We start from the raw sequence: 21,681 nt of genomic DNA, 5'->3' as shown, positions 1-21,681 counted from the left end.
TGTACCCTGTGGAGGACTTGCTATTTGCAAGTTAAAACCTCAGACAATATTTTAATGTCTTTCTTTTGTTACCTATAATTTTTCTCAACCTGCAGCATCATTCGTGTAGAATAGATATGATAGAGGGGAAAAATATTTACACTTTATCTGAATTTCAAACACTCAAATGATTATTTTAATAATGTCTGTTGTTAATATTTTTCGTACTCATTTCCTATGCCCCTGCAGAAAATAACTAGCAAAGCAGTTTTAGGTGGAGATTACAATTATTTATAAAATGGAAATCAGAACTGAGGTATTTTTATATAGATAATGAGTGGCTCAGATAACCATGAAAACTGAAGACATAAACATTTTGCCTCAGCATATATTCCACTGTCTAAACATTTTTCAGTATAATAGGATAAGAGATGCCTAATTTTATTGACTCAAAGTCCTGTTTTGTGACAGAAACTGGCAGGAAGGATTGAAAAGATGACAAAGGAGTAAGACGAGCACCATATTAATAAACCATTACCAATAAATATGTTTTAGTAGCACATGACATTTGTTACAGATGTCCTACAAATTATGTCTTAATTTATGTACCTGAATGGAATGGAACAAAGTTAACAATCACAGAAATTCATGTCATTCTTTACACTGATAAAAAACACTTAGAATGGAATTAGTTGGAACAATTTCCACCTCTTTCTCTTCTGTGCATGGAAATCTTTCTATGCTTCTTGTCTTTCACTGCTTTATTTTTTCAGCTGAAGAGCTTGTTTTCATGTATGAGTTTGTGGACAGCTGAATATGACATTTTACCACCTAATTCCGATTATCAAATTATATAAATAATTATGTGCTAATTCAAACCCACTGATATTTGCTTTTCTGTGGGGGCATGTATGTTTATATACATTGGTCATCCACAAACTTCAGCACCTAGAACATTTGCTTTTAAGTAAAATGCTAAAATCTGTGTAATGAAGTGGTTAAAGGAGATTTATAAAAGTTTGAAAAGTCACTGCTTTTTTGAGAATGTGTGGTATTTACATAAGTAAAAGAGATGGTTGGTTGATATTTGGCTCCTGCTCACCATGAAGTTGTGCAAATGATTGTGGTGATTGTGTATTTTGTGGTCATCCTAGCATTTCCTAGCATTTTCCTTTCAAAGCCCCTCAACTCTATGTAAATACCATCCCTTTTATAGGTGTTCAATTTTATTCATGATAGAATAATTGTATTGGTCACTCAATCAGATTTTGGCAGCCAACTTCCTATTTTGCTGTTTCCCAGAGACCTCTTAATAGTTACATTGGAACAGAAATATAAAAGATGGGGTGGGAAAAATCTGTTAGGTTACCTAGTCCATCCTGCTGCCTAACCAAGTCCATTCCTTGCAGTATTTCTCCTGATATTTTGTGTAATCTTGTTTAAGCTCTCCCACGTGATCAGTCCTGCACCACACTCCTTCAGACGGTTCTACAGTGTAATAGATATTCCATTTCTCATATTGTGAGGAACCCTTAACCTAAAAATTGAGAATCCAGACTTCAATATACAATGTTACTCACTGATCCTGAAATGATCTCTGTGTGGGGCAGATGCCTACTCTCTCAGAGTTCACTGGAAGATCAAGGCCTGTATTAGCAGGGTTTGGGGTTTTTTTTACCCAATGTAAACAAAAGTTCTCATTCCCTCCTGTCCCCAGCTCCTCCCCTCCCACACACATAGACATGCACACATTGTGAAACCCTCTCTATCTTTCCAGAAATTTCATTGGCAGGATGAGCCTGATAGAACTGAAGCTTCATAGAATTCTCTGCCCACAGTTCCTCCCTTTTCACTCACTATGCAAATTTCAAAATATCTATCACCAGTGGATCATTACACAATCTTGGCCTAAAATCTTAATTACACTTACTAGCACTGATAGGGACTGATAAAAGACTATCATTTCAGGCCATATTTTCATATAGTAATTTGCAAAGCACCTTTCATTGATACCAAGCTGTATCCAGAAAAGTGCAAATGTGCCACAAATACAGCTGGTTCGGAATTTCACCTCACAATATTTGGAAGGTTTTAGATGGAAAATGTGGTTTCTGCAATATTGACTTTTGGGCAGAAACATTTGATTTTGCAGAAAACATTCAATTTTCAGTAAGGAAACTCTAAATGAAATATTTTTATTTGGATTGGGTGATCTAGGTCAAAATATTTCATCTTGTGTAACTGAACTGACACATTTTGTTTCTGGCCAGTTGGACATAATTTTGTCTTTGCCTGAGCTGCCATGGTGCCTAACTAGAGTTGTAGTTTGGGTGCCTCTTGCCCCCATTCTCCCCTATGGGCTGCATTCACTGACCAAACTACATTTCCCATGACATACCACAGTCTCCCCTCTGGGTGAAGTGCTGTGCCTCATCATTGGAGTCACCAAATCCTGTCATGGCCAGGCAGTTTTAAAAGTTGCTGTGAACCAGATTTTGCCTTACATATTCTAAATTATTCATTCCTTGCTAGTCCTTACTTGGCTCATAGTTAAATGCATCAGTTCTAAGTAAATACATTTTGTCAGTAAATTCCAGAATTTAATTTAAAATGTTTCTATTTAGAAGCTACTTTCTCTGAAAGCAAGCAATCCAATTGATTTCAGTGAGATGACTTGCTTTGAGAGAGAGCTCATTGTGAGCAAGGGTACCAGAATCTGGCCCCATGTTAGTAAAGTTCAATAAATTCACTTGTATGATAGTGAATGAGCTATTTCCTTGTAATGTCTGTATAAAACTCATGCTGAATAGGACTTTTCCAGAGCCATCTCCTGAAAATCAGCAAGGTGCTATAGGGATACCATGAGGTTTAAGCAAAAGTAGAATTTTGCCTTTGGTATTTATCATAATCAGTAGTAATTCCTTTATAGATGCAGAGATAGGATGAAACTGCCAATCTTAGGGCTAATTTCTTCCTTATGCTATAAGGCATATCAGAAGGGGAGCAGAAGGGTGAGTCCGTCAGAATCCTGCTGGGGATCTCCCAAATAGTCCACGTGGTTGTCCCAGGGTACCACGTTTGAAAATGACTGCAATACAACTACTCTCCATTTTCCATGCTCAACATGCAAAAGCAAGTCAGGGTGGGGCAGAGCCTGGCACCTGATTTAATCTTACACCGCCCCCCCCATGACCTCTTTCTGGCAGCTACCACTGGCATGGGACCTAAGAAGGGAGCAATGAATGTGCCTGTCACTGCACCACTTCTGTTCAGGTGTCTCAAAGTTGGAGGAGGAGTTCTTTGTCCCTAATGCCTTGTGTGCATGCCTACGTGCACGCATGCATGTGTAAGCCAGAATCTGGCCCTTTGTGAATGTCACTCAATGATAAGGCACCTCTGTTCTTATCATGGTGGGTTAAAAAATCAGTTATCCTTTCAGACAAGTCAAATTGTACTGAATTCTTTTTGGCATGTACTGTATTGTATATGCCTTTGAAAGCAAGGCCTTTAGTTTTTTGGGAAAAAAAAGTAATAGATCCACCTCCCAATCTTCAGTTTTAATCTCTCAGCTCTTTAATATTCTCTTTTCCAAATAGACATGTACCTTTCTCTGTCTTCTGTTTTACTCTCTCACACTGAAAACAGGCTGGAGTTACACAGGTGCAAAGACTTGCAATCCATTCTAATTCTCAACTTGCAAAAAGCCAATTGCAATTTAGTCAGCAGAGCAGAGGTAGTGAAGGCTATCAGAAATGGTGAGAAGGAAATAACCATTCCAAATAAAGGTTCTATCCAGTATTATTTTATTGAATTTACTTCTGTATTGTCTAAGCATCTGAACTAAGATTTTAAGGTAATTGATGTCTGTCTCTTGGTACTTATTTATTTATGTTTGCCAACTTTCTTTGTCCTACTGTAGATAATTAGTCTTCCTGCAAGAAAAGACAAGGGTCAAATCCTGCTGAGTGCTGAGCTCCTGTAACTCCCCATATAGCCGATGAGTGCTACAATTGCTTGGTCCCTAACAGTATTTATCTCTAAATGAATTGTATTTCTTAAATTCCTGAATCACATTTTTACAGCTTTCACTCAGGGCTGTTAACTTTTCTAAGATGCACTGCCAAACTGTACACTAATTCTCAGTTGTGGTGTATTTGTGACAGCCATCTGGTTAGTTCTCACTTGTCACTTCGTTGTCCCTTTTGGGCAGTAGAAATTAAAACAGACATGGACAATTTCTGCAGGGAAAAGTGAAAAAGCTAATAAGAGAATACAATCTATACATGTTTTGTTATTGACATCTCTATGTATTACAACCTACCGTATATTCATTTCATGCAATACAGCATGTCTGAAGAATAACATACATATACAAAATCCATTTAAAAAAAGCAAACAAGCGTGTTTCTTTTGACATAAGAAGATAGCTGACATACTGGATCAGACCAATAATCCATTTAGACCAATATTCTGCTTCTGACAGTGGCCCGTAACAGAGCTTCACGGAGAGTGTTCAGCACAGAGGAATTGGAGTAATCCATCCTGTCTTCCCTCCCAGCTTCTAGCAGTCTGAGTTTTTGACACTTTTAGGGTCCAGATTTAAGATATACAGGTAGGTTATAGAGCATATAAATACCATAGCATATTTCACCCCACTTATCAACTATGCACTCTTCAGCATAGAAGAAAATTACTGTATTAATGATATTTACTTCTAGACATAGAGAAAATCTAAGGGTAAGAGGCCAGATGTTCAAAGCTGCTTTGGCATCTGAAGATACAGATAGGTGTGTATGGGATTTTCAAAAGCACCTAAACAAGTTAGGTGCCCATCCTGCCTAGATACGTCTCAAAATCCCACTAGGCACCTGCCTGTATCCTAAAGAGTCTAAATACCTTGGAAAATATAATTCCTGAGGAATGAGAAGCATAGCACCCAATATGGTGAAAGTGAGATATTGAATTCCATCTAAGATGCACTTGGAAACCAGCATACCTCGATAAATCGGCTAGTACATATGCATATTCAAATATACTAGCACAGTTACTGACCACCATGGCAGACTGCTCAGCTGAGACTGAACTTTGATCCACAAATCTCAAACAGATGAACGTCAAATACTATAAAGAGTTTAACTGAACTGTATTCAAATTTCTCCAAACATGCATATTGTTCTGGAGGTAGCTCACATTGACCTTTGGTTGCCCAGTGCCCTGCAAGACATTGCTGCTCCCTACAAGCTCCTCTTTCTTGGTGATCCAATAAATTCATAAAAAGAAAAGGAGTACTTGTGGCACCTTAGAGACTAACCAATTTATTTGAGCATAAGCTTTCGTGAGCTACAGCTCACTTCATCGGATGCATACTGTGGAAAGTGTAGAAGATCTTTTTATACACACAAAGCATGAAAAAATACCTCCCCCCACCCCACTCTCCTGCTGGTAATAGCTTATCCTGAAAGACAATTGTAAAACGCCAGATGAATTTTATAATGGGTTGGAATTTATTTTAGAGAGTTTCACCTCATGTGGGGAGTTTCAGGATGTATTGTTCCTAATGAAGACACCAGACCTTTTGGCGCTCCCTGGCCAAAGGGGAAGTGTGGCCACAGTGCCATTCCTTGAGGATAGATTGTGCTCTGCATTTGTCCAGGTGCACAAGGTGTGGGAGCCTCCAGAGCTGGACAAAATCTTAATCTGTGCATTCACTTGAGTGCGATGGCCATGCAATGCAATGTTCATTTCTCTGAACAAGTTTCCTCTCCCATGCTAGTCTATTGCCAAAGCAAGTGACCTGAAAAGATTCTTCTTCCTTCTTCCCACCCTAATGCTTTATCAACCTAGGTCAGCCATTGTGTTTTAAAAGCAATCTGTTTCTACAGTGAGTCCCTGCTGCCGCAAAAAATCAAGTCTGTCCTCCCCTCACATTGGCATGTTAACCAGGTAGAAGTCTCCTTTTGCTGTGTCGCTGTTCTAACTTGTGTAATGTGGGAGTGCAGTGGGGACTAAACTTTTTTCCTGTGAAAGTTCAGCAAGGCATGTGAAGAGTTGCAAAGTACTTTGCAACGAGTGCCTGTAATTACTACAGTTGTGCAGTCATTAACAATTTAGAAAGCAGCACACTCTGTGAGCAGAAAAGACAAAAGAAGAAATGATTTTGCAATCCCATTGGCTCTCAGGCCCAAGAAGCAGAAAGGAAAAAAAAATACAACGTTTTGGCTGAATTAAGGAGAAAAAGCAACAGGATGCTGAAAATAGGGACCACGTGGTCATCTTAATAATTGCAGCAGCTGTAAAGTACCTAACAACTGTAGCAGTCTGTGAACAGGCTGAAAGGAGAAGGGTGGGGATTCTCTGGGATACAATGCCATGAATATCTGTTGTACTTAGTCTCCAGGTCTGACCAAGTTTGGACACCTGGGGTTCTTCCCTTCAGGAGTCTGTGACCATTGGTATCCAGTGACAAAACAGAATATTTAAAGTCAAAGTGGTGTTTGTTTTAGCAGTAGAAGCAAAGCTTTTAGAGAAGAAGGAGTGTAAACCAACATGTCTGTCTTACTAAGGGCTCACCTTCTCCTGATGGTAACCTAGGCATGCCTAACTTCTTCAGACACCTCCATACCTGTGTCTCAGTGTGGTTTCCCCCTGTCCCCACTTGTGAGAGTGATCCTTTTTTCAGCTTACCAGGGTTTTATCTCCTGTGTTCCCATGCCTTTTCCTGTCCTGGCATAGTCTCTTAACAACCCTCAAGTGTTTGCCCCCCGCTGTTAAACTAAACCAATATATTCATACAGTAAACATCCCAATAACCAGGTCAACATACAGTATTCACAGATTACACAGAGCAACACTTCTCTTCTGGAGGGTGATGCCATAAATCCATAGGCACTTAGAAAGTAGTGTAGAATGCCCATCCCTGTATGGAGTACAGCAGGGAGCTCGACACTATTGCATGCAGTGTCAGTGTGAGCAGAGGCTATGTGTATAAGTCAAGAGCTAGGTCTAGTCCTCCACACTGAATGGAAGCAAGCCTCAAGAAACAGCACTCTTGGCGCATGCTGGAACACACCTTACTTAGTGGAAGGTTAATTAAACAATCAACTTCTATTAAGCGGAAGTGTGGATACAGGCACATAAATGGATGTGAAGGGAGGAGAGGGATTAGATAAGGGAACTTTTGTTTAAAGATAATGATGGATTGGGTGGTTCTCAGACCAGGCATATATTGGCCATATGCAGTGACTTAGGCTATGTTTTCACTAGAGAGCTTACAGTGGTGCAGCTGTATCTGCTCTCGTGTATCTGCTCTCTTCCGACGGGAGAGAGCTCTCCCTCTGACATAGCGCTGTGCACAATACCACTTATGCTGGCGTAATTTGTTGCTCAGGGCGGTGGAATATTCATATCCCTGAGGGACACAAATTTTGCTGACTTAAGCAGTAGTGTAGATATAGCCTTAGACTCTTTGGGGTAGAAACCATCTTTTTGATCTCTGTGTGTACAGTGCCTAGTACAAGGAAAACCTGACCTCTGGGGCTTCTAGGTGCTACCACAATACAATAATAAATAAAATTAATGGCAGTTTGTCAGCATCTTTGTTTAAGTTTTACATAGATACTTGTGCAGGGAAGGAGAGCAATTGAAGAGGGTTGGGTCTGCCATTGCAATGGGAATAAAAATGGGATGGAAACAAGGAGGGGAAGGAGAATGGAAAGGAAGGGGAGGACTGATGGAAACCCTGGGTTAAATCTTGGCATGCCTCAGGAACAGGCTGGGTATCTTCCTTTGAAGTATTGATGATCATTGTGAGTTCTGGGGTATTTTCACCAGCACTTAAATGAGACTGTCAGCCTGCTGGTAAAGCCTAGGAGAAAGGGAGCTCCAGAGAACAACAAAAAGACCTCTCTCTCCCTCAAGTTTAACAGAGAGACCACTTTAGAAGGGGACAGGCCATTTGGTGGGCATCCTGGGCCTATCTGCCTCTTGGGCAGTGAATTCTGGGTGAAGCAAAGGCAGCTGGGAAGTAGGAGGGAGAAAGAAAGGGAAACTTGTGTTTGGGGAGGGAACTTTGGAACATATTGAGTTGGAAGAGGTATTGAGCAGAAATGGTTTGGAGATCAGGTCAGGAAAGCCACCCATTTGGGAAGAAAAAGAATGTTCTAGGTGGAAAGCTGAAAGGATGATCTAGGAGCAGGAAGTGGCAGCCAGAAAGGAAGGATGCTGAACAGAGAGTGACTGAATGTCTATTGGTTTTGGGTGAGTCTTCCTGTAAGTCAAATCAGCATTTAAACAGAGTAGCTCCACATAAACCAGTTGTGTTACATTGGTATAAGTGAGAGGAAAAGGAGGTCCTATATTGCTCTGTACCAGATTCCTTCATTCTCCTCTCCCTGCTCCCTCCCATTAGTGTTGTCTCTCTCCTTGCAAACCTCACTCATTGCTGTCCCCACCTTCAATCTTCTGACCACCTCCAGCCCTCTGTCTCCCTTTGTTTCTTTCCCTCCTCTTTACTTTCCCTTTCTCTGCTAAATCTTTACCAACCCATTGTGGTAGCAGCCCAACAGTGAATACACCACACTCTGAGATCACCATAGCTGGAAAGTTTCCCGGAATCAGTGGGTGTGTAGCTGTGTTTGAGAGGACGCAGCAAGTGAGCTCAGTGTATATTACCCAGAGATGCCAATGTTATGTTTTGGTTTGTTTTTTCAGTATTTCAGTATCTTTTATTAGGACTAGCTTTCTATTATAAATGGACATTGTAGCTAACATCGAGCCCTTGATCCTGCTCTTCCTTACACGCTGTACAGCAGGAATCACAGTGCTATTGCACATTTAATCAGTAGGCATAATCCTCTGCTCTGAGTGAAAGCAAGTCTCAAGGACTAGCACTCCTAGTCCATTGTTTAGTGCAAGGAAAATAAAAAGGTGGGGGGCATGAGAGCAGAGTGCGCACATCTCGGGAGACAAGGGTTTAAGTGGGATCTTCAACATGCAGATAAGGTGCTTATCTGACTGCTCCCCTCTCTGCTCTCCCTCCTGCTATTAGTCAAAAATAACTGTGGCACCCCAACAGCAATTTCATTAATTCAGGATCAGCTTGCCCTATGTATGGGCCTGTTCTGCTCATCATTTTTAACCTTGTAGTTATAAGCCACCCATCAGCTAAAATATGCCCACACATCAGCCATCAAATCATTTGAAATAATGAGCACGTTCATAAATGTGGATATTTAAGAGAAAATTGGGCTAATTTTTTTTTTTAATGGACAGTTGTGAATAGTTTGCCCAGGGGTTTATGTTGCTCAGAACGGGACTTTGTGCTCCCAGCTTCTGTTGTGCTCCTGTCTGTGCAAGTAAAAACTGAACCAGGAAAGAGAACCCAGTTGTTTGTTGTGGTCATGTAGTGCACTAACAACAGAGAAAGGCCAGCCATTAGGTTTATCCATGTAATTGATAAATTTGCAGCTATCCAAAGAATATGATAGTGGTATTTACAGTGTAGTCAGATACAAAGCAAAGGATTCTTGGACACTGTCTTGTGGGATTTTTTAAAGTGATATTTGTTCAGCAGTTGCTGTTCACTTCAATTACCTTACTTATATTTTTAACTATTCTGTATTTCTTACAGCAGGCTATTTTCTTTATGCTATCTGGAAGCAATGACTACAAAGATAAATGCAGGCAATGGAATTTTCTATATTTGCCAGGCTTATTCCATCACAGGAAATGCTCCTTCCATGCTGTCATCAATTCACACCTCACAGGTATATATTTAGATTCCAAATAAAGTTTAGGAGTGAGGAATTAAAGATGTTTCTATTTGATTTGGTTCTATTTCTGTTAATGAGAGTAACTGTCATTAGCTATGACTTTGGTATCATAGTTTGTTTGCTAGCCTCAGATTATTATGATGTGTTCTCACTATCAATTAATTGGAGTAAGCTACGATATTCAAACGTTCTCATTGGTAGAGAAGACAGATAATTTAGCTAATCAAACTTTGCTCTAGGCGCTATGGTAATACAAATAAATAAACGAACAAACAATAGATGTATTTTAAACTCATGAAACTGGTCACCACAGAAGTAGGAAATCTTTTCTTTTTAAAATAAAGGAATTAAATAATCATGTATATTACTAGAATGACAGCATATGAGATTAAATTTTCGATATGTTTCCACTTTAAAACTGTTAAGTTATGGCTTGTCTACAAAGTGTATGGGGATGTAAATTGCAGAAGATACTAGTGTGCTGCTCTGTAACTGCTCTCAGGTAAACCCTGCAAGCACAAACAAAAAAGTACCTAGCTCATGCTAAAGTAGTCTAATAGGAATTAGGTACCTTTTAGTTTACACTCGCAGGGTTTGCACAGGGCAGTTACAGTGCAACACACAGTTGAAGTCTGCAAATTTATATCCCGGTAGTCTGAACTGCAGGGTCATGAAGACATGCCCTTAGAATTAGGTTGCTCAAATGCATTTCATATTAATACAATCACTAAAAATCCAGGAAATCACCAGTTAAGCAAGCAGTCATAGTCAAAGCAACCTCAGCTCATATCCCTTACTACCCAAACATCATAAGAGCCAAAAACTCTAAGGGAACATCTACACAGCAGCTAGAAAATTTAATTCCCAACTTGGCTAGACCTACACTCACTAACTCTGCTTGAGCTCTAGTGCTAAAATTAGCAGTGATAAAATTAGTTGCATCTACACAGATGGTGGCATGGACTAGCTGCCCAAATACAATGCCACCTCACCCCAGGATACCTGGGTCAGTGGCTCACCCGAGCTGCCACCTGTACTTCCATGGCCACACTGCTATATTAGGCAAGAGCTAGTACATGTATGTCTACCCAAGCTGAGAATTACACCTACCAGCTGCTGTATAGACGTACCCATGGACTCCTTGGCATCACAGCACAGCTTCTAACATATAACCGATTACATGGCACACATCCAATTCCTCACATTCAGCTTTAGCTCTGGCCTCATACTTTCCCACTTAGTGCTTTACTAGTAAGTGTGTAGCTATACAAAGCGGTCAGTATATTTTGCAATTATGCAGCTGCAGAACCCAACCTGACCACAGAACCAGACTCCAAATTGAACATAGAGTAAGACCAGACAGGTGGACATGAGGAGCAGAAGGGTCATATGGAGGAGCAAGGATGTGGAGAATTACATGGCTGAGGTATAGTTTAACTGTGATCAGGGCTTGGCAGTGGGACTTACTTGTCCCTATTGCACAGTCCTGGACCCAATGCCCAGTTAGGCTAGCAAGTTCCATGCTCCTCTCCATCCCCACTCACCAATTCCCTAAACTCATTGCTTAGATTCCTTTGTTTTTACTAGTGCTGTATTGCCAGCCCCAAGTGTTAAAAAAAAAATGAATTAAGCCCCACAAAACATGGAATGTTTAAAATAATTTGGGTTTCTTTTCATTTGTCTTCTGGTTTTGGAGCCTTTAAGAGTCTTATTTTAGGCTTTTCTTTTCAACTCTAAAGGACAGAAATGTCCTTGTTAAAAATGAAAACTTGAGGTTCTCACATAAACAAATGACTCTGGGAACTAGGGCTTTAAGAACAACACAGCTGTAGCTCACTAAAGCTTATGCTCATATACATGTGTTAGTCTCTAAGGTGCCACAAGTCCTCCTTTTCTTTACCAAATAGTGAGACACTTGTGAAAAAGAATATAAGTTAGCAGCATTGCTATTGGGTTTTTTTGTTAGTAAAAGCTTCAATAAAAATTACTGTTAATAAACTCAAATTAAAATATATCTCTGTGCTCTATTAGCCCCAAGGGATGTCCAGGGAAAGACATTTGAACTTCAGTTCAAAGAACCCTCTGGAAACAGACTGTTTTGTAACTGAAACTTTATCAGGATCCCAACATCAGACTTCAGCATCAGTACTGTGGTGTGTTTGGTGCTTGCTGACCCTTTCGTATAGTCATCTGCTTTTGTTAAACACAATTAACCTTTGCTGACTACACATCTGGCACACCCATCTGCCATCACTGGGTCTCAAAAAACCTGGAATTATTAGTATAGCTTGTTGTGCATCCACTTTCTACTGAAAGCACTAGGTTCACATTGTGAAACCTCAGGGACATTGCAGGATAGACAGCTAGAGATTTAATGAGCTGAAAGCTCATTATATTTGTTTCAGATCAGCTATCCACAAGTGATGAGAATGAGCATTTCATGTACACACTGAAGCAATAATTTTAGGCTGTATCTGAAAAAAAGGGAATATTACAGAAACAAATTAGCAAACCTTTTGCTATTTTATTGAAAGTTAACAAGAACTTCTGTACTGCAGCTTAGTGAAAGGAATATAACACATCAAGATCTATTAAAATGTGTTTTTGCATAATTAGATGGAGGTTTATGAAAATGACGTTGATTACTCACTCTATGTATCCTGGATCCAGAATGCATGGAATTAAATGTGTGACTTTTTTCTTACTTTCTGAATATTCTTACAGTATGTTCTCAGTGTTATAAAGAAGCAGGTATCAATGATCAATACACATTTTCAAGTGGTTTTCCATCTTTCCATCATGGTCCTTCTCTCTCTCTCTCTCTCTCTCTCTCTCTCTCTCACATCTTCCGCCATTCTCTGAGCCCTCATCACCTGTCTTTCTATCACTTCAGTCACCTGAGGGAGACGTATATTCTAGTGTGCTCAGCCCATTGCTCTAAAGATTTTTGTATGCTTCTTTTTTGTGGCTTGCTGATATTATGCTTACTTAAATTGTAAGCTCTTTGGGGTAGGTACACTCTCTGGGGTTAGATGTTTGTATAGTGTCTACCGCACTGGGGGCCTGACCCATGAGTGGGATCCTTGGGTGCTACTGCTATACAAATAATTATAATATAATAATATTATCAAAGGGGACACTGGCAATGAAACATAAATTAGTCATGTTTTTTAAAAAATCTAAATTCCTATTGGTGTAGGTAAATTTAAATCATGTGGTTCCAAATCCATCCCTAGTAGAGCTCTGAAATCAGGGATGAATTTAACCAATGATGTTCAGTCAAATATTGCTGGAATTCATTCCTGTATCTTATCTAGTGTGGTACCAATGAGCTGTGATTTGAAGGCTTCACTAGCATGTTAGAGAAATTACTTAGTCAGATAAATTGAGGCATCAGGAAGTTGGCAGGTTTGAATGCATTCGTCGTCACAACTTAGAAAACATTATGGATCATACTGAAATAATTCTATAACCATTTTTATACCAATATAATATCACTCATCAGTTGTATAGTTCAAACTAGTTTGTGTGAGTTCAAGTTCAAACCAAAATTCAAATTCAAACCAAATCGATATTATTGTCCAGTCAGAATCAACTGTTGTTCAGAACAAATATAATCTAATTGTAAGAGACAGACAGTCAAGTAATATAAAATAATTTAGTACTCTGGCCCATCTATAGTACAGAAAACTATTGTCTAGCTGGCCAATGGCTGAGATATCATCATATGACGCATCAGAGATACCTCAATAGAGCGTGAACTTTAGCTGTAGTGTAGCACATCTAGAGAAAAAAGGTCCACTGTCTGAGATTTTTAAATTATGTAGCAGTTTGGGGGAAAAAAGCTCCCTTGCCCATTTTCTTCTTTTAAGCATCTCAGCCACATTATAGTAAACCAAACATGGAGGAAAAGAGACACGAAATTACAAGTGATGAAGATATAGTATTTTCAAAGATGCCAGGGGCACCAAGAAGTGAACTGAATAATATTCCAAGTAATGAAATATGGATGGAGTGGCACATCATTTCACCTCCAATCACTCCTTCCCTGAGAGACAGCCTAGGAAAATAGATAGGTCTTCGGGAGTCCCCTGAAAGTAAAATCAACAACAACCAAACCCCCTCAGCTTCAATAAGACCAAAGGGAGAAACAAATTCCACAGTTGATGTCCACCTCCTAGCAATGCCCAGAACTCGGGGATATATTAAGGACTGTCATCTTGAATGTCCTAGTTCTCAGCTATTGAGGTAAGACACTAGGACAGATGCAGAATCAGTTGTGCAGTACTCAAACCATAACATGCTGTTAATGCCCTGAATAATGCTAGCATAATCTTTGCAGCACAAATATAATATTGTTCCTAGGTGATACTCATCTATGGGCAGAGGACCGCGCAAGGGCTATGCGACACTTAAGTCCCATTTAATTCCTCAGTGTAAAGCTTAAGTATTTCATAGTCTGTGGTGGTCCTCTGCACAGGACCGAATTTCAAAACCTGTGAAAAGCATTGCTAAGTAATCAGCTGCTGCAGGATGTGTCTACTAGAAGTGTGAGTAATCTTCAAGTGTAACTCCAGTACAAGGGCATTGTAATAATCCAGTCTTGAGGTAACAAAGCTATAGATACTGAAGACAAAAGCCGCCTCCTTGACAAGTGCAGATGGGGCGGTGGAGGGAGGGAGTGTGTTCTTGGTCTCCTTCTACCTGGCCTCCAGAAGCAAAAGAGTATCCCAAATGACCTCTAGATTGTGAACCCAAGTAATAAATAGCAGGCAAACCCTCTCAGTCAAGAGGGTGATTATAAACTTTTCCACTTTTTTTTCTTGAAGTTTTACCTTCGTTTTATCCAGTGTCTGCTGCGCTTTCTTGTAGATTACAAAAGCCCCCAGCTGCCAGCAGCAGCTAGCCTTCAAAGTCACTACCACTGTCCCCAAACCACACTAATTAATACTTCACACTACCCCTTAGCCTCAATTCTACAAATCCATTAGTAACTTTTCCTCCTGCCTGTACCCACCAGAACCCAGTCTAGGACAGAAATTGTTATACTAATAAAAATGATACCAACAGGATCTTGTAAGAGGGACAAGGCAAATTGCCACGTTTATTGTAAATACAACAAAATATTCCCATATGCAATTTCTGTATAGATCCATTCACACACACAGACATTCACACACAGGTTCTACATAAAGGTTGTTATAGTTACCAGCCTAGATGTTGCTCGTGCCAAGTCACTGGCCAGGTGGCCTGGACACGAGAGTGGAGCCGAGTCGTTGTCAGATGCGCATCCGATGCTCCTGGAGGGTGGTCGTAGAACCAGACTCAAAGAACACATCCCTGGACCCAATTTTTATAGGTCTCTGGTTCAATACAAGTCTATGGAAGTTGCTTCATCACGCTGAATTTACAATTGAGATGACCATCAATCAGCTCAATCAGCAGGTGGTACATCCATGATGGCTCCATGATGGCTAGGTGTTATCCTCTTGTTCTTCCTTGATGCTTTTTGGGTGGATTCCTGTTCGCCTTCCGGGGATCATCCGGTTATCTCCACTTTGTATATTCTTCGGCCCATCAATATCAAGGTTGAAATTCTTAGGATTAGGCTGGCACTATTTACTAACCAATTATTTCCCTGCTTCAGACTCTCAATTCCATGCACTCATCATTCATTCTTTTACTTAACAACACAATCTATGACTCTTGATTCATTTAACAAGTTTTATCCCACTATCTATTTTTCCCTCTTTGGATACCAAGATTTACATAGGCATGACAAGGGGCCCCCGCAGGGGAAGAGCATCAGGGTGTTGTTTTAAAGAACAGCATTGTTTCCTCAAAGTTCTTATCACTTTCCAGCACAGACTCTTTGGCCTGTACCAGCGTGAAATAATTAGCACTTTGGCCTTGCATTTGTTACAGAGTGAAATTCAACAGCATGGAACTGATGTTCATACCTTTTTACAATACCTATATACTCTTTTGTCTATCTTTATTTCTACTACTACATAATTATAATTCTGTCATACTTATATAACTTTGAGGGCGACCCAACAAAATCCTAGCAGCTTCCTCACCGCTATGACATGGTATTTGTTGGTTTTGTTGAATTCTGTCCTCCTTTGTCTTGCCTATTCACTGCAACTCAACCCTTTTCTTTAGTGACATGCTATTTCTCCACTGGCCTATCTCAGTCTCACAGATGTAGCCAAACAAAACCCCTAATTCTAAGTCCCTGTAACTTCAGAAGCTTCAAAATTCTGATGAAGATCTGAATTGTCTATATTGAAACCATTTTTATTTTTAAAGAGTTTAATATCCAGGGATTGCCCTGTATAGATTTTTCATACATGAGTAGATTTAGAAAAATGGACATGTAGAAAAATTCTCGTTCATATTTTCAAATCCAAGATGTTTTTTTAAATGGAAATATTTGCAAATGCCTTTGATTGCTACCAGTTACAGTTAGTCATCTGTTTTCAGGACATAAGTGGGAGTAAATGATGTAGTGCATTTTGTTGTATTACTTATGACATAAGCCTTTTTTGCCTTGGCTTTCATTAAAAGAATGACATGTTAATGTTAATCACTGCCTTTTCCCTTTTATCATCTGGGGGGAGGCGATGGAAACTTTACATCTAGATTAAGATCTTGTCAACACTCAAGGCCCAATCCGGCAAGTAACTGAGCTCCCTCAACTCCCAGTGAAGTCAACTGAAATGGAGAGCATTGAGGACTTTCCCAGGATGTGTTCAGGGGTTTGTGGAATCAGGCCTTGGAAGGTTGTTTTTTTTGTTTTGTACTGGAGAAAATGTTCTCTATAGAGCAGACAAACCATAAATTCATTCTTATATCATGTGTTTTCCATAAATGGTGCTTATTTTTCTAGTTATCAGAACTAATTGTATAATTAGGCTTTTTCTCCTGTTTGATCCTTCAGTGAAGTAATGTCCATGGCAACAGACACTGGTGCCATGTACACATGATTTAGATTTCACTACAGGCTCAAGAAGAAGAGGACACTGGGCTGGGAGGAATCAAAACTACCTATTCAAACATCTTCATCAGCAAAGAGAACTCATAAAAAGTACTGACCAGTAAGAGTGTTGCACTCATTTTCAATTTTTCCCTTGTCTTTTTTCATTTATGCCCTGCACATTTCAGTATTTAAAGTATGTTTAAATCAGATTCCCACGCATTCCAAAAGGAAATGTGATTACAATAAAAGTTAGGGATCCATGAGAAGTCCAGTATAACTTTTCCAAATGAGAAGTTTGTACTTACTTTTCCCTCTCTAACTGCAGCTATGAAAATAAGGAATTAGGTCTGGTAATTTGCCTTAAGCCCCATTCACCTCTCCAGAGCACAACACCATAACGCCTGAGTGAGTGTCTGATTGGCTGCTAGCCTGCAGGGGGCGGGCATTAGGGTGTCTGTCTGTTTGCGTCAGGGAAGCCTGGCTGTTTAAAAATAGCCAGAGCCTCGCGAACCAGCTGAGCGGCAGCGAACCAGCTGAGCAGCGGGGACAGCAGAGCAGCTCACAGCAGGAGTTTGCCTGGGAGTTCGCCTGGAGTGAGCCCAGGGAGGCTTACATCTTGCAAACATCTCTGAGGAAGCTCATAGTAGGTAGGTGATATGGAAGGGGGGGGTTCAGCTGTTGTGACCTGCACTGGATGTGCCATGTTTGTCTTTCTTCCACAGGACAGAAGCGGCTTTGTCTGTACAAAGTGCAAGCTGGTCTCCATATTGGAAGAGAAGATTGAAGGTCTGGAACAACAGATAACGACCCTGCGTTGCATACGAGAAACTGAGGATTTTCTGGACAAAACACAGGATAGGCTTCTAGGGGCACAAAGCTCTAAAGATATAGAGCAGGTTGCACAGAGGAGCCAAGAGGCCAGTGAGGAAGCTTGGCAACATGTGACCTCCAGAAGAGGTAAGCGGAATGTCCGGGTTCCAGTAACACAGACACAGGTAACCAACCGCTTTCATGTTCTCTCCACAGGTACCATTGCGGAGAGTGGACCAGATGATATGTCTGGGGGGAGAAAGCAGAAGGAGACTCCGCTGGTTGGAAGGCATGAGATGCGATGTCCTGAGGTTGGGGGTTCCACGACCACCACTCCCAAGAGGAGAAGGCGGGTGGTGGTGGTCGGGGACTCTCTCCTCCGGGGGACTGAGTCATCTATCTGCCGCCCTGACTGGGAAAACCGAGAAGTCTGCTGCTTGCCAGGGGCTAAGATTCGCGATGTGACGGAGAGACTGCCGAGACTCATCAAGCCCTCGGATCGCTACCCCTTCCTGCTTCTCCACGTGGGCACCAATGATACTGCCAAGAATGACCTTGAGCGGATCACTGCGGACTACGTGGCTCTGGGAAGAAGGATAAAGGAGTTGGAGGCGCAAGTGGTCTTCTCGTCCATCCTCCCCGTGGAAGGAAAAGGCCTGGGTAGGGACCGTCGAATCGTGGAAGTCAACGAATGGCTACGCAGGTGGTGTCGGAGAGAAGGCTTTGGATTCTTTGACCATGGGATGGTGTTCCATGAAGGAGGAGTGCTGGGCAGAGACGGGCTCCATCTTACGAAGAGAGGGAAGAGCATCTTTGCCAGCAGGCTGGCTAACCTAGTGAGGAGGGCTTTAAACTAGGTTCACCGGGGGAAGGAGACCAAAGCCCTGAGGTAAGTGGGAAAGCGGGATACCGGGAGGAAGCACAGGCAGGAATGTCTGTGAGGGGAGGGCTCCTGCCTCATACTGGGAATGAGGGGCGATCAACAGGTTATCTCAAGTGCTTATATACAAATGCACAAAGCCTTGGAAACAAGCAGGGAGAACTGGAGGTCCTGGTGATGTCAAGGAACTATGACGTGATTGGAATAACAGAGACTTGGTGGGATAGCTCACATGACTGGAGTACAGTCATGGATGGTTATAAACTGTTCAGGAAGGACAGGCAGGGCAGAAAAGGTGGGGGAGTAGCACTGTATGTAAGGGAGCAGTATGACTGCTCAGAGCTCCGGTACGAAACTGTGGAAAAACCTGAGTGTCTCTGGATTAAGTTTAGAAGTGTGTGCAACAAGAGTGATGTAGTGGTGGGAGTCTGCTATAGACCACCGGACCAGGGGGATGAGGTGGATGAGGCTTTCTTCCGGCAACTCACGGAAGCTACTAGATCGCATGCCCTGATTCTCATGGGTGACTTTAATTTTCCTGATATCTGCTGGGAGAGCAATACAGCGGTGCATAGACAATCCAGGAAGTTTTTGGAAAGTGTAGGGGACAATTTTCTGGCGCAAGTGCTAGGGGAGCCAACTAGGGGGGGCGCTTTTCTTGACCTGCTGCTCACAAACCGGGTAGAATTAGTGGGGGAAGCAAAAGTGGATGGGAATCTGGGAGGCAGTGACCATGAGTTGGTTGAGTTCAGGATCCTGACGCAGGGAAGAAAGGTAAGCAGCAGGATACGGACCCTGGACTTCAGGAAAGCAGACTTCGACTCCCTCAGGGAACGGATGGGTAGGATCCCCTGGGGGACTATCATGAAGGGGAAGGGAGTCCAGGAGAGCTGGCTGTATTTCAAGGAATCCCTGTTGAGGTTACAGGGACAAACCATCCCGATGAGTCGAAAGAATAGTAAACATGGCAAGCGACCAGCTTGGCTTAATGGTGAAATCCTAGCGGATCTTAAACATAAAAAAGAAGCTTACAAGAAGTGGAAGGTTGGACATATGACCAGGGAAGAGTATAAAAATATTGCTCGGGCATGTAGGAAAGATATCAGGAGGGCCAAATCGCACCTGGAGCTGCAGCTAGCAAGAGATGTCAAGAGTAACAAGAAGGGTTTCTTCAGGTATGTTGGCAACAAGAAGAAAGCCAAGGAAAGTGTGGGCCCCTTACTGAATGAGGGAGGCAACCTAGTGACAGAGGATGTGGAAAAAGCTAATGTACTCAATGCTTTTTTTGCCTCTGTTTTCACTAACAAGGTCAGCTCCCAGACTGCTGCGCTGGGCATCACAGAATGGGGAAGAGATGGCCAGCCCTCTGTGGAGATAGAGGTGGTTAGGGACTATTTAGAAAAGCTGGACGTGCACAAGTCCATGGGGCCGGACGAGTTACATCCGAGAGTGCTGAAGGAATTGGCGGCTGTGATTGCAGAGCCCTTGGCCATTATCTTTGAAAACTCGTGGCGAACGGGGGAAGTCCCGGATGACTGGAAAAAGGCTAATGTAGTGCCAATCTTTAAAAAAGGGAAGAAGGAGGATCCTGGGAACTACAGGCCAGTCAGCCTCACCTCAGTCCCTGGAAAAATCATGGAGCAGGTCCTCAAAGAATCAATCCTGAAGCACTTACATGAGAGGAAAGTGATCAGGAACAGTCAGCATGGATTCACCAAGGGAAGGTCATGCCTGACTAATCTAATCGCCTTTTATGATGAGATTACTGGTTCTGTGGATGAAGGGAAAGCAGTGGATGTATTGTTTCTTGACTTTAGCAAAGCTTTTGACACTGTCTCCCACAGTATTCTTGTCAGCAAGTTAAGGAAGTATGGGCTAGATGAATGCACTATAAGGTGGGTAGAAAGCTGGCTAGATTGTCGGGCTCAACGGGTAGTGATAAATGGCTCCATGTCTAGTTGGCAGCCGGTGTCAAGTGGAGTGCCCCAGGGGTCGGTCCTGGGGCCGGTTTTGTTCAATATCTTCATAAATGATCTGGAGGATGGTGTGGATTGCACTCTCAGCAAATTTGCAGATGATACTAAACTGGGAGGAGTGGTAGATACGCTGGAGGGGAGGGATAGGATACAGAAGGACCTAGACAAATTGGAGGATTGGGCCAAAAGAAATCTGATGAGGTTCAATAAGGATAAGTGCAGGGTCCTGCACTTAGGATGGAAGAATCCAATGCACCGCTACAGACTAGGGACCGAATGGCTAGGCAGCAGTTCTGCGGAAAAGGACCTAGGGGTGACGGTGGACGAGAAGCTGGATATGAGTCAACAGTGTGCCCTTGTTGCCAAGAAGGCCAATGGCATTTTGGGATGTATAAGTAGGGGCATAGCGAGCAGATCGAGGGACGTGATCGTTCCCCTCTATTCGACACTGGTGAGGCCTCATCTGGAGTACTGTGTCCAGTTTTGGGCCCCACACTACAAGAAGGATGTGGATAAATTGGAGAGAGTCCAGCGAAGGGCAACAAAAATGATTAGGGGTCTAGAGCACATGACTTATGAGGAGAGGCTGAGGGAGCTGGGATTGTTTAGTCTGCAGAAGAGAAGAATGAGGGGGGATTTGATAGCTGCTTTCAACTACCTGAAAGGGGGTTCCAAAGAGGATGGCTCTAGACTGTTCTCAATGGTAGCAGATGACAGAACGAGGAGTAATGGTCTCAAGTTGCAATGGGGGAGGTTTAGATTGGATATTAGGAAAAACTTTTTCACTAAGAGGGTGGTGAAACACTGGAATGCGTTACCTAGGGAGGTGGTAGAATCTCCTTCCTTAGAGGTTTTTAAGGTCAGGCTTGACAAAGCCCTGGCTGGGATGATTTAACTGGGAATTGGTCCTGCTTCGAGCAGGGGGTTGGACTAGATGACCTTCTGGGGTCCCTTCCAACCCTGATATTCTATGATTCTATGATTCTATGATTCAATGCCAGAAGGGGTTTGTCTATATATATCACCGATTCATTGAGCATTCTATCAACAGAATCTGTGCTTAAACACTTTCCCTTGTTAAGGGGTTCCACTACTGAACCTAATGGATGATTAAGGCAATAACCATAATAAAGTAACAGGATGCACCAATACAGCACTGAGTCAATGGACTGCAGACAGTGTCATGAAAATCTGAGTGCTGCTGATCGGCCCTTTGTTGCCTGTGCAGGATACAGAGAGGAAGACAGGAAACCTGCATCCATGGTATCTCATGCAACCCCCCAA

This window comes from Natator depressus, chromosome 1 (genome assembly GCF_965152275.1).
Source record: "Natator depressus isolate rNatDep1 chromosome 1, rNatDep2.hap1, whole genome shotgun sequence".
NCBI classification, from domain to species: domain Eukaryota; kingdom Metazoa; phylum Chordata; order Testudines; family Cheloniidae; genus Natator; species Natator depressus.
Note: the sequence above shows the minus strand (reverse complement) of the source record.